The 10,366-nt window shown below is 39.5% G+C and overlaps 1 long non-coding RNA gene across 1 annotated transcript; it reads left to right on the top strand.

Moving 5' to 3' along the window:
• Nucleotides 1-4,345: 4,345 nt before the first annotated feature.
• LOC311427083 lies at nt 4,346-8,836 on the top strand. Its single transcript, XR_014687203.1, has 3 exons — nt 4,346-4,491; nt 7,872-7,951; nt 8,621-8,836. It is a non-coding gene; the product is annotated as an uncharacterized lncRNA (long non-coding RNA).
• The last annotated feature ends 1,530 nt before the right edge of the window (nt 8,837-10,366 follow it).

Genomic DNA, 10,366 nt, shown 5'->3' with positions numbered 1-10,366 from the left:
AAAGCACAGTTCACAGGCAGCACTGAGAACAGGACATATTGTTCTGCTGATTGTTCCTTTAAGCATGGATAATCATGTACAATAATATATTCACTTTAAGAGGATTCTCCATGTGGAAAATGTTCTTGAAAGGTTTAAACACCGTGAATGATCCAAAACTCATCATAGTACCAAGGGAACATGGGCAACTTAGAAAGCAGCTATTAAAAAATGGAAAGCAAGAGGGAGACAGTAAAGGAGAAGGGAGCTTTGCAATTTGATTGCAGACAAGATTAAGGATATTCAGAGCAGGGCCAAACAGGCTTTACTGATGCAGTGAAGGTTAAGCTGTCTTTTGGACAGGGGAAAGCATCTTTTAGCATGTTCTGTCTGAATAAACAAGTCTGGCTAAGCTAGTGATAGCTGTAAATGTGGGAAAGAGAATCTCCCAGTAAGAAGACGACCAAAATATTTGGTTCTATGAGCCTGGGGAGGAGAAGGAATGAGCCTGGAGAAGGAGAAGTATGAGCCTGGGGAGGAGAAGGAATGATTTTCAATTTGTATAGATCATAAAGCTCCCTGAATATAACAAATACAGTTAAATTAAACACTTTCCTCTTTTTTTTGACATTCCTCTCTCTTTTTCCTCTACTTGCTTTTAATCCTACCCCTTGCATCTCCTCCCCTCTTTATTTATCTATCTATCTATTTATTTATTTATTTATTTCCTTTTTCTTTCTTTCTTCCTCTATCTGCATTCAGCCTGGAAAGAATCAGGCACGACAGCGGCAGTCCAATATTTTAGAAGCAAGAGATGGTGAGGAGAGGAGCACCATAAGTGAATGCATGAACTTCCTAAGCCAAGGGTGCCCAGTTATCACTCGGAAGACAGTGTTTTTCATGACTACCTGTGCTTGAGGAGGTCATCACTCGTCTCAAAAAGACACATTTAATATTCTTTGCATGGATTTTTCTCTTCTCAGATAGGCTGCTTTGGAAGGAATTATTTGCATCATTTCTAAAAGCAAAAGCATCGTGTGATTTTTGATTCAGATCCTTGGCCTAGGCAACCACAGACCTATTGGTTGTTAGCAAAGTTTTAGAATACACTTTGAAGCAAAAAATATTAAAGATAGAAAGATAAGAAAGATAAAATAGGAGATTAGTTTACCAAAGATAGACTGGCAAACTGAACTGATATCACTCCATGATAAGATAAATGATTTTCTAGACAAGTTAAATTTAATAGATGTAATCTGTCCAGAGTTCAAGAAAACATTTAATATGGTCCATGCTAAAAATTATTACTGAAACTGGAGGAGTTGGGAGTTAGTTGAAGAGTTAGCTTAGGAGCTGTAAATGTGTAAGGCCCTAGCTGGTGAATTATTAGGCAAGGGGAATATGTTCACAATCAGTTATTCTAGAACCATTTTTTCCCCTTTCATTAGTTAGAAATGGGAGTACTCTATTTTGGATGGCTGGTGACACAAACCCAGAGGCTTTGTAAACACAGAGATGAATCAGGATATTGGAGAAAAAAAAAAAAAAAAAAAAAAAAGAAGTGACTGAGGAATTAAGTAATAAAACTAGAAGGAAAAATAGGAAAAGTACTTGTACTGAGACACAAATTTTGTTGTATGTTCCTTCGTGTTTCCTGTTCCAAGTTCTTGAAATGGAACAGCTGAAGAGGAAAGAAAGAAGAGGTGTAAATAGTATTTATTAGCCAGTCAGAAGTTGTTGAGCACCAATGCGAGGTGTACATAAAATAATAATAATAATAATAATTATTATTATTCTATTCAACAGAAGCATGACTCCCATTTCACAAGCCAATCAATGACTCCAAACATTGTGGTTTGGAAAAAAAAAAGAAAAGGAAAAAAACAACCAGCCAACCGAAAAACAACAAATTAGATTGGACTAAAAGAATGATGATTTAGGAATAGATAAAAAGGAGTAAAACAGGTGATCTGGTTTAACCTGTTAGAAAGAAAGCTAAATAACAGTATATTTATTTCTCTACAAATACATTGAGAGTGGTGAGGATATTAGGGCTGTTAAGAAGTTATACAAACTACAGCCAATGTTGGTGCAAGAAAATGTTAGTATGTATTTATTCATAAACAGTAAAGTTAAAGATTAGCTTTCAAGACGGAGAAACAGGATTTCCCCAGCATGAATGACTACAGAGAATTAGGATTATGAAACTGAAGTCTCCTTCCTGCCTCAACCATAGGAGCAGCCTGGTAAGATGATAAACAACCTCCCAGGATCTGTCCCTTGCCTGTAGATTACTTTGCTGCTTCACTGTTTTCAAGCTGCTGAAACTCGCAGAGTTTCGCTCTGTCCCTCGCAGAGAAGAAGCCAGACAATGACATGTTACTGTGTTAGTGTATGGTCAGTGTTTCTTCTGGAAGCTGTAGGTATGGGCTTACAGATGAAAATTCACGCCAAGACAGCTCATTGTAACTACTACTTGTATACTTTCTCCTGGCAGTGTTACCACACCTGCAGACAAGTTCCGCAAATTAAATTTGTAATTGCTGCATACCATATATAAACAGCTAGAGTCCTTCCACTCTATTCTGAAGCAATGAAGCCACAAGAAAATTACATTAAGTTTGAATCATTGATGTCACCAGTTAGTAGGAGAAAAAAAAAAAAAAAAAAAAAACATTGTAAAATGGAAAAGCCAAATGAAAAAGACAAATGGAAACTTTAAACTTCACTTCAGGGAATAATCCTAATTCTGGTGATTTCAGAATATAAATTTCTTGGGGCTAGGAAACCATCACACAGGTTCAAGTCTGAGTTTATTTTTAACCTTACTGCATGACTTTGAGCAAATTGCTGAGGATGAGAAACAAATACATCCCATTGGACCCTCCAGCTTCACCTGATGTATTGATACAGTCTGCTTTTGTGACTCTACTGTGAATTGCAGTTAGTCAACACAAAGCACTGCACAGACCAGTTGTGACTCCTGTTAAATTCTACTCAAAGGGTGTCAATGTGTTAACTTTGCTTTATTAGGCCTTATGTTGGATGACGTGTTGACTGTATACACAGTTCTAACTTTAGGCCACATCCAGAATCTTCTACAGGTGGAATCAAACCAGCCTAAAATGTAAACCTGTCACATATCTACTTCAAGCTGAAACAAATGGATTGTGTGTCCTCATCTTATGTACATTGAACTTTATCCATTAAGCAAGATGTGCAGGCATTAAAGATGGTGGAACTACTAATATGAAAAAAGAGAATTTTTGGAGATATCAATGACATTTGTGTCCTCATATTTTAGCTAATGTACACACACAGACTGAGATTCAATCCTCAGCCAAAAGTAAGACAGTAAGACAAGTGTATATCATCCACTCTGGAGAATTCCTTAAATACCACAGTACAGAGTAGTCAATGAAAGGATATCTAGAAGGAGACTACCTGCTCTTTTAAGAGTGCCTGGTTAAAGGCCTTTTATAGTGCCAGAAGGGATAATACTAAAGGGGGGCAGTGTCAGGAACCAAGTTTTGTCACTTGTACTAATTTTTAAGGAAAGAGATAGAATGTGGAGGTTGTCTGATGGAGGGTTTCTGGACTGGAATGATAACAAGAAAAGAAGGAGGAACAGTAAACAAAATGCTGAGACACAGATCTAACAAAGCAAAAATGGAGACAATGACAAGCAACAAACCTCTCAGTCATGCTAGTTGATGGGCTTTCGAACTACAGGCTTGCTTCCTAGGAAAATCAACCTGGCTTTGCAGCTGATAAGGGGCACCCAGACTAGGAGGATGCAGAAAATGCAGGGCTCGGCAGCCATGGAGGTTTGCAGGGTAAGGACAGCAGGAAGGAGGATCACAGGCAGCACAGTAGAAAGGGTACAGAAGTACCTATTGCACCTAAAAGACTAATACGCTTGTCTAACTGAGGCCTGTGCCTGGTCACTGCTGTCCGTCCTTTCTTCTTATATCTTCCATTAAATCTTTTCTCAACTCTCTCTCTGCCTATTCACACTCTCCCATATGTGTGATGAAGGACCACGTCCAGCTCCCGGTAGACTTGTGTGTGTGAGTGAATTTAGTGCCAGCTGTTGAAGTTAGGCCGGGGGTGTAGGCCCCGGGCTGTGGTGCCAGCTCTGGGAGCCAGCAGGGCCCTGCCATCAGCTGCTGGAGGAGTGGGGTCTTCTCCTCCCAGCTCCGGGGCGGGAGTGGTGTGTGCTCCCAAACCAGCTGCTGGGGGACTGGTGTGAGGGAGGAGTAAGGGCTGGCGCAGGGCCATGGGACACAGCCCCTGTGCCTGGGGCTGGCTGCTGGCATTAAATTCACTTGCAAAATCCCATGTGTCTCTGGGGTACGTGCCCAGCTTTGCTACTGGCTAGGGTTGCAAACGGGAAAGCAGCAGCTGCGTCCCCTGGCCTAGACCCCGGCTCCCAGGCAACGGGCTGGGCCGCGGCTGCTGGAGGAGGTAGCTGTACTCTGCACCTGGCTTCACAGTTGAGTTACTTATGAGGTAAAGCAGTTTGTCCATTCTGCCTTTAAGAAAACAAACGTGAAGGTAATAAAAAGACAATTTAGAAGGAGTTTAACTCTTTAATGCTACATGGTTTATAAACCCCCCAAATTATAACACCCCACATTCTTAAATAAGCTGATCCTGGAGCTTTCTGCATTCCTTTCTTCATTTTAGGGACATAAATTTGTATCTGATACAGGAACAAAATTCAGCCCCAGTCTCCTTGGACGTCAGCACCCTACTCAGGAGAGTAGTAGAAGAAAAAACACCCTACTTCATAAAGACATTGTGAAGAAAAGTTTATGAATTATTGAGTCATGTTCTGATACAGAGAGGTCATATATGGATGTGTGTCTGCATCAGACATAGCTGGCTAGAATTGATTGCTGCATGAATAAACATTTACTGCTTCAGGCCCTGCAACAGTAATGTCCCCTCTCTCATCTCGTCCCTGAGTTTCTTAATGGTCATGTCCTGCATGACACTTTGCAGGCTGCATATTGGAAAGGGCAAACTCTTGCTATTTTTCTGTGCTGTACACTACTCAGCCCTTTCTGCCCCCATAACTGTTTGATCTTTTACAAGGGTATCCTGTTGTGAATTATAGGATGTAATTAAGGAAGATGGTTTTAATCCTTCTCATTGTAAATGTACAATACAAGAACCAGCTACATGATATTGTGAATTTTGTGCAGCCTGTAAGTAAGGGTGACCAAACCATTTTCTCTGGATAGAGTAAATCCTTCTTACCCTCATCCTTCAGACTTCAAACTGAACTTGATCCAAACATCCTTTCCTCCAATTTAGGAAAAGCTTCATTCACTTTTAAGTTTCATTTTCATGTGAAAATGCTGTGAAATAAATTGTTCCTGTAGTATTTTCAACCATGACCTGAAGTAGAAAGTACCAGAAATACCATGAGAAAACCTAACGATGGGTTGATCTCCACACAATTAAGAGGTGTAATGAATTCAGGTGAGATTTCTGGGAGAGCAGGCAAATACAAGGGTTCACGTTAAGGGGTAACTAAAACGATCTGGGCAAAATGCAACATATGAACATGACACAAGAAAACATAAATAATTGGCCTTTTAAGTAAAGCAAAAATCTAGTTTGAAAGACTTCAGGTAGTGATACTAGTTGTGCCTAGATTTCCAAGCTGGTGTGCTCCACAGCATCCTGGCCCTGAGTGTACACTAGGGGAGATATTGGCGAGTATAGTAAATCAATTCCTGCCCAATACTTTTTTCTTTTTTTCCCAGTGGAAAATAAGGCACCTGGGGAGATGGCACATACCCAAGCCTCCACGTGACGAGTAGTATATGGTCAAAGTGCGCACTTCAGCGCAATTGTTTCTGCATCCTCCAGTTTATATAGACTTTTCAATCACATTTTAACATAACTTTTCAAGTCTTACAGTAACATTTAGAAGCCTCATTCCCATGCTATGCATTATAAAACCATGGGAGGAAAGAACTGTGCCCCCAGATCTTCCATTTGACATAGAAAAGGGTAGTGCTGAGCTTGAAGGAGAGCAGTGGGAAGCGATTTGTATACTAGCCTTGGCATTTTGCCCAGACCATGCAAGTTCTGTTTGCACCTATTGTTTGTATTATCCTTTGCTATCTACACTGCTATGTAATGATGAGGGTTGGGAGTGTGCAAGCCTTCAGCAGCAAGGTTCGTCAGCCTGGGCTGCAGTGATCCCATCTCTGATACAGATTGGCATGCAGGGTGATGTGTAAAACACATATCACTATGCAAAATACTCCTTCAGATCAAAGAAAATTTGCCCAGGATTTCCAAGACCTTCTGACCACTGGATGACAAAATCACAGATCATTGGGATTTCTGAATCTGAAGGTTAGTGCAGCTATAAACTGTTGTGCTCCTTCTCAAGCCATGCTGTAGAATATCTATAGACAGGGATGATTTGACTAGAGACTGTTGTGGTACTGGTGAATGCCAAACATCTGCTGGAGCAGGAAAGGGTGCTGTGATGACCTCTGCATACTTAAATCCTATAGAAATTAATTCTGGGATAAGGCCAGAGAGCCACTATTGATTCTGACAGAATTATTCTGGATGCATAACCATATAACTCAAAGCACAAATTGGCCCGACATGTAATCTGCTTTGGGATGAAAGGCACAATTTAAATGGAAGATGCTATTATTATTATTATTTCCCTTCTAGGGCTAGTAAAGCCCTTAGCTTTCATCTTTAAGCAGGAGAGGAGGGTGAAAAAAGAGTGCTTTTTTTTTTTTCCTTAAAAATTTAAACAAGATGTAAGTCTGCCATTCAAAGGATGCCAAAAACAACAACAACAAAAACTCACACCACCAAACAGCTAGAAACCGAGCAAAACTGAAGTAGATTTGACCTCAAAGGAGCTGAAATTGAGTTAAAGTTTACTACTGAAGTCAGGTTTCCCTTGGGGGGTAGGCTGCCATTTAAGCTATTTCTTCTCTTTTACTTGTACAGTATAATTCCCCTAATACAGTACTATAGGTCAAAAAAGAGCTCCACTACAGCTGGGTTCCAATTTCCATTTACCAGCAAGAAAAAACTCTCCTTGTATAAAACAGCTTAGTATTATTTTGTGGAAGAATTGGCTCCTAAATACTACCTTGTAGAAGAATAAGGCAACCTGTATCTCGGTAGTCTGAAGTGAAAGCTACATCTTCAGGGCACTAGCCTTCAACAGATTATACTCCTGAGTCTGCTACTAGCTCACTGTGTCTCTTCATCACCTTTTTGTTTTTAAAAAAGGTACTCTTGGTGTATCCAGTTAATTTTTAGATGTTAGCTTATTTTTATTTTCTTTTTACCTTTTCTTGAATTACTTCTCAGTTTTCTTCCCACCTCTCTATTCAGTTAGAGCCGTGTGCACACCATCTCTTCTGTCAAGATGAAAATCTGCACAGACTGATGACTGATTGGACTGTGAATGGGGAACAATTAAGCAGCTTATAGACCTGGTATCAATAATAAAGGAGCAAACTGATATAAACAAATTTTAAAAAAAAATCCACTTACATGCTTTACCTGCTTTCTCTCAGTTATGGTACTTGTCAGTGCTTCTTGTAGCAGCAGGTACTAAGGAAGCTTGAGATAGAAGAATGATTTTTAAGTTTGTGTGAGCCCCTTTAAAGACACACAGGGAAACTACATATCCCACTGTGTTGGCATCAAGCTTTGTTTTTCCCTGCCTTTTCTGTGCTAAAAACCAGCTTGCTGCTGCCACATTAGTACTGGCAGATCCTCCTGGTAGTGAACTTCATACTCTGCTATGGCTTGTTGAGGCTGGTGGACTGTGATCTGTTTTCAGGGGAAAGAAAGGGTTGAACCAAAGCCAGTTTTTGTGTTGTCTGAAGGTGCTGGAGGGATTTTGGTATAGAAGTAACTCTTCTGAAATCATTGCATCCTGAAGAGATCCTGAGACCAAATTTAAAAGGTACATTTATGATTACTCTTTTCTGTGTTTCAATACTTGTTGGAAAAGAAATTTTTGAAATGTCCATGTTTCGTATGTGAAGCTGCTCTGGCCTGTATTTATCTCCCTGGAAACTGAAGTGCATCTGATTTGGCTTCATTTGGGTTGACCCTCCTCTTCCTTTGCTAAGATTTCTTTAAAATGTTGGTATAGGAATGTTAAAACCAAGTGTTTTATTTATTTATTTAACAATGTGGTGGTTTAACTCAGCTGGGCAGCTGAGCTCCACCAGAACCGCTCTCTCCCTCCCCAAAGGGAAAGGGGGAGAAAATATAATGAAAAGGGCTCAAGGGTTGCGAGGCTGAGGTAGGACAGGGAGATCACTCACAGCAGTTTTACTCCCTTTCTTCAATCTGCTCTCACAAAGGCACAAACAACGTTGCTCACTGGTTCGGCTCTGGGCAGCGTCGGACCCCTTTGGAGCCAGCTCAGACTCACCCTTATCTGACATGGGGCAGCTTCTGGACTCTTCTCACAGAGGCCACACCTGCAGCCCCCGCTACCAAAACCTTGCGACATAAACCCAGTATAAACAGTTAAGAGCCTGTGCTTATGGTTCTGAGTCAGTTTATTATTGCAGTGTTTTTAGTGCTATGTTATGCTTACTATCTATTACTTTTTTTTGCTTAGGCCAAAAGCTTATTCCAGCTGGAAAGTCAGAAGTCCTTCAGTTTTGACCAAAGGATTAAGAAATCCCAAAGTCTTGCACTAAGGAGACAAGAAGGTGAGATGAAGACCAAAAAAAAAAAAAAAAAAAAAAGCTTTCAAAATCCTGGCCATCCTTGGTGTCAGCTTGTTTATCTGTGTAATAGTACAATACTATCAATAAATTCATGAGCATCCTGAGGTGTCAGGTGTCAGGGATTTATGGTTTTCTATCTGCCTGGAGCTGGTGGACACCTTCCCGAGGCACAGGGAACGTTTCTTACACATCTGAGTTGTGCACTAATGGAAATCACACATACATTTCTTTTATTGTGCCCTCTATCTTGACTAGCTTACTAGTGAGGACTTAAAACAGGAAAAGAAAATTCAAATCTCACTATCAAGGACTAAAAAAAAAAAAAAGCATAGTTATATTCAAGGTGTACTGCCATTTAAAACTTTGAAATAAAAAGAAAGTTAAATGGCTGCAATTATTCATCAGGATAGCATGAGCATGAGGGCAACATAAGGTGTGTACAAGTCTTTAGCCAACGTTCAGTGCTTAGGTTTGTGAAATGCAGGGAAAAAACAGCCTGAATAGCTATTGATTCAACATATGCTTAATTTGGGCAGTCAGAGAGCCTTTAATTTTGCTGAGATGATCACTTAACAATCTAGATATTTTTGATAAAGGCAGAGCTTTTGCAATAACTACTATTTCCTTTTCCTATATTGGGTTTTTATATTATTTTATTTTATTTTATTTTATTTTATTTTATTTTATTTTATTTTATTTTATTTTATTTTATTTTATTTTATTTTATTTTATTTTATTTTTTTTCCCCAGTATGTGCTGTTTTGATCTAAACTGGTATTTAGAAGTCAAAATTCACAAACTGTTGTGACAAAACATTCTGTGAGCTTCATCAACTTTCTCATTTTGGGATTTAGAGTAAAAGTATATTTTGCTTGTTGGTTCGTCTTGAAGCTGACACCAATTATCATAGCTGAAGCACAAGGATTCAAAACACAGATCAGAGAGTGGTTTCTCTCACAGTTGAGGCTCATATGTTGGTACTTGATAACACAAAGTTGGGGATAGCAGATGTTTTTTATGACCTCAAAAGGCAACAGGGAAAATTACTGGAAAAAAACACACTGAAGACAATGAAAAATGGTGATAATGTATGTGGAGGTAAAATTCCTGAGCTGTGATTTATTAGGATCTGAGAGACTATGTGGGAGAAGTATCAGTCACTATTCAACCTGATATACTTTTTCTTAGGTAACCTTTATTGACCTCTGTCATAGACTGAGCTTCAGTTTGACCCCGTAAATCAGTTCTTCTGCACTTCTATGGGATATGAGAGATAGAGAGGACTCCAGTTATGCCTTAAGTCTGAATTAGAAAATTAACCTTGATTTTCTAAGCTGAAACCATGTTCCAAATCTGCCCTTCAAAGGACCACCCTTTGCTTTTCATGACTCATGCTAACAGGCTGATGAAGTCAATAAAGCTGCACTGTTGACCAATTTGTCTTTGTCACATGAGAAAGGGTAATAAGATCAGGGCCTTTGATGTTTACTAAGGTTCACAAACCTTTCAGGTGACCTCCTTCTGTGTGGTGATCTATGGGTTCTCAATGAATCCAACCTAAATTTCAGGTTTTTGATTAATTCTTCTTTTACATTTTTGCCTTCCTGTGATTGTGAAACTCAGAATAAAATCCG

This window comes from Aythya ferina (assembly GCF_964211825.1).
Source record: "Aythya ferina genome assembly, chromosome: Z".
Taxonomy (NCBI): Eukaryota; Metazoa; Chordata; class Aves; order Anseriformes; family Anatidae; genus Aythya; species Aythya ferina.
This window is presented reverse-complemented; position numbering and strand designations above follow the sequence as displayed.